We start from the raw sequence: 3,750 nt of genomic DNA on the forward strand, positions 1-3,750 counted from the left end.
TTGTACTATATATCTAATATACTCTTATGTACGTGGCACGTGGAGAGGGAACATGTCTGAAATAGAAATCAAATGTAGGGAATTCTTTGGGAAAATATCAAAATTACAAATCAATCTAACAATTTTATGTAATGCTTAAGGACCATTTTTGTAGTTCAAAGATTTTTTTTAACGATCTAATATTGTTCAAAATATCTCATATTTGTTTAGGAAACATATACTTCCACACAATAATAATAGCTAACTTCGGGGCTTAGAACAAGGTTTTGTATTAAAAATAAGTTGTTTAATTTTAAACGACTGAAATAGGTGCGCATTTGAGGGTTGGTCCGGTCCTTCATGCATTATCGGTGATGTTATGCCCATCTGTTGGTATTTGGTCTCTTCGACAGTGAAAGTGGTATAATAATGTTCCATTAAAATTCTCATGACATGCACTTTTAAAGATGCACAACTATAAGTGGAAATAGCAATAATACAGATGCCCAAAACACAAGTGAAAATTACCATAAAGATAGCCCAAAATATGTTGAACATCCATATATAATTGCTTAACGATCGGGTTTTCAACTATTACTACTAGAGTCTAGAGGGGACAACAAGCAAGCTAGGGCTCACAAGAAAATAAATATGGCTACAATAGGTAAGTTAATCCACGAAGTTGAAATCAAAAGCTATATTAAGTTGGTTTATGAAATCTACAAACACAAACCAAACAACTCTGCAGTCATAGCCCCTGATAAGGTTGAAGGTTATGATTTAGTTTCAGGTCAATGGGGGATCATGGATCTGTCATTCAATTTAATAGAACTTCATCCATGGTAAACGATTTCATCTATGATAATTCAAATTGAAACTTTGTTCTATGTTTGATCAATACACACATATTTATTTATGTATTTATGTGAATACTAATTATGGTTTTTTCTGTATATTGAAAAGTGGAAACTACAAAGGAAATGGTTGAAGAAGTTGCTGATAAATTAAACAAAATTGTGTTCAAGGTGATTGAAGTAGGAGTGTTGGAGGTGTATAATCTCTTAATCCTCATGGTTAATATTGAAGATATGGGCCATAAGAAGTTGGTTATCTGGACTATGGAGTTTGAGAAGGTGAATGCAAATATACCTAATCCAACACCATATTTAGACTTGCTTTGCGTTGTGGTGGGAGATATGGATGCTTATTTTCTCAAGCGGCCATGATGGTAACAATAAAAGCGAAGTGATTGTCCAATAAAAAAAATATAGTCGATATATTTGTGACGAATATTGCATGGTTGCTAATTTGTGAATCAAAAACTTTTTTTAAACTCAGGTTATAATTGTTGTAATTACTAGTATTTCAAGTGGAGAAACCAAGTAATGAATTGAAATAATGGAATCCATGTCTAACGGATGAAACCTAAAATGCATTCGGTGCTAAAGTCTTAGTTGCCTTTTGTTCGCAATATTTTGTGCGATTTTTCACGAATAAAAATTGAATTCCGACCAACTCCCACGTGTAGATGCAAAAATACATTTAAAAAGGTAATCCAAATAAATTCAACAAAATACTTTACTCCATGGTTTCCAGATTCATGAAACCCCATAGATTTGCGCACTTTATTTTGTTGAAAGACAACCACTAAATGTTGATACCTGCCTTAACATAATTTTGGGAAAAAAAAAGTCTATCTAGGATCAGTGTTGTAAAACTCACCGAGTTGGAGGATTACTCGTCCGAGTACTCCCTAGTCGACCCCTTACTGAGGCTAGTTACAGAATCCGGTGGACTTGCCTGGAATAATGCTCATACAGTATGTTCGTGTTACTACCGTTGTCTATGTAGACACGGTGTACTTGCGTTTGGCGTATGTAGGCAATGATCAGGAGTGAATTCATGGGTCCCAATTTGGTGGTCGTGAGTCATCAATCGAAAATTTAATTTTGAGAATGTTACCAGATATTACCTTGGTGTCACCCTTTGCTTTATGGGGCTCGCTTCTCTTTTGTGTTCTGGCGATGGTGAAGATGCCGCTCTTTTTCTCTGGGCGCTTGCCTGCGTCCTTCTAAGTTCGGTCAATCTGCTGATCGGCATCAAACTTGTATCTCAGATCCTTTGCGATGTCGAAGAGTTCGCCCTTTAGCTTCTTCTCTTCAATCTCTTTCTTCAGCACCATACACTCACCGGTATCGCGAGTTTTGCTCTTGTGGAACTCATAATATTTGCCCTTCTCTTTGTCTGTCTTCAGAGGAGTTTTCCCAATGTCATGGATATCGGTTCGATGATGTCGATGTCCATCTTTTCCAAATTGGCGGTATCTCCGTGATGGATATCGCGAGTGTCGGTTGTGTATTTCATGGCCCCCATCTTGACACTCTCTATGGCCGGTGTTGGGGAGAGAGATTGCCTCTTTTTATTTCATGTATGCATTGGAAACGATCTTTAGATTGGCGTCTTTTCTCTCTTCACCTTCGATTTGTCTGAGATATTTCTCAACTCTGTAGTTGAGATCGTCCCTCGACAAAGGTACCGTCCCCTGCATCTTTTCGAAAGAGGGTCGGGGAGGAGGCCTTAGATGAAAGCGTAGTTACAAGGAACTCCTCGTGGTCCGGGTCGTTGAGTTTGCATCTCCTTCCCCTTCTTTAGTTGCATAAAATTATTGAGAAAAAGGTACCTTAACTACTCGAAGCTTGAAATACTTCCAGGTCGTAGTTCCTTGAACCATTTTCCTATGTTTCTCGATAGTGTAACAGGGAAATATGTGCACATGAAACGCTTGTCCATCCTTAGCGACGTCATTGTCCACTCATAAGTGTCCATATGCTCGTGGGGGTCGGTTGTACCATCACACTTGGGGATTATTGGTATCATCGTCGAGTGTGGAATCTCGTACTGCAAGAGCTCCTTAAAAAAAGCAGAGTTTCTACTTCTCACCGGGTTTTCCATGTGTGGTTATGGGAATCCACCGTACATCATTAATTGTTCGGCATAGTACGGGTTCTCATACGTTTGGTTGTACATCGTTTCTTGTGAGATGTACGGTTGTTGTTGGGAGCTCGATTGTGTACTTTGCTGCAGCTGTGAGCCGGCTTCCGACTGCTGGAGCATGTTCGGACTCGAACCCTAAGTTTGTTGAGCTATATTGAGTTGTTGCACCGCTGAAAAGTGAGGGTTGGATTCTTGTGATCGTTGGAAGTAGGGGTTGAACATCAGATGTTGTTGAGTGAAGAGCGGAATGTGTGACTTTTTCGTAATTGGGAAGAACTGATAGCTCGACATTGGATATTGTACAGAGGACAGTATGGTTCCCGGGGACCAATTGTTCGTCCATGCATGTTGTGGTAGCGATTGCGGCTGAGAGAACACTGGTTGTGACTGCTGAAATGAAAGTTGTGGTTACTGAGTCACTGTCGTCTGAGGCATTATAGTCGTGGTTGTAACCAAGTTCTCTGTTGTGACGGGTGACGGTCGCCATAAGGTGGCTATTGTTGCCACTACGGTTCCCGTTATTGGACATGATGCTTGTGTCAATGGTGTATGGATGGAGGGATGTCCTTCTGATGCGGATGCATGTGCACCGTCGAGCGATGATATGGATCTGGGCAGACTCATCTCTCCTCCGCCGGACGCCGCAGGTCCCTTTTCCATCATTGGTGACGTCTAGGGTCGCATCAAGGTTGTATAACACTTAGTACAAGCCTGGATAACACCAAAATGATGTGATATATGCTATGGACTTAACACTGTCACTAGTTGGTTCCAGTT

General features: G+C 40.1%; 1 long non-coding RNA gene across 1 annotated transcript; it reads left to right on the forward strand.

Annotated features, from left to right (window-relative positions):
• Positions 1 to 484: 484 nt before the first annotated feature.
• On the forward strand, positions 485 to 1,316 carry LOC145162434 (uncharacterized). The gene is made up of 2 exons (XR_013739105.1): positions 485 to 821; positions 943 to 1,316. It is a non-coding gene; the product is annotated as an uncharacterized LOC145162434 (long non-coding RNA).
• Positions 1,317 to 3,750: the final 2,434 nt, after the last annotated feature.

The sequence above is a fragment of the Lactuca virosa genome, chromosome 3 (genome assembly GCF_052849685.1).
Source record: "Lactuca virosa cultivar CGN04683 chromosome 3, Lactuca_virosa_CGN04683_v6, whole genome shotgun sequence".
NCBI lineage: Eukaryota > Viridiplantae > Streptophyta > Magnoliopsida > Asterales > Asteraceae > Lactuca > Lactuca virosa.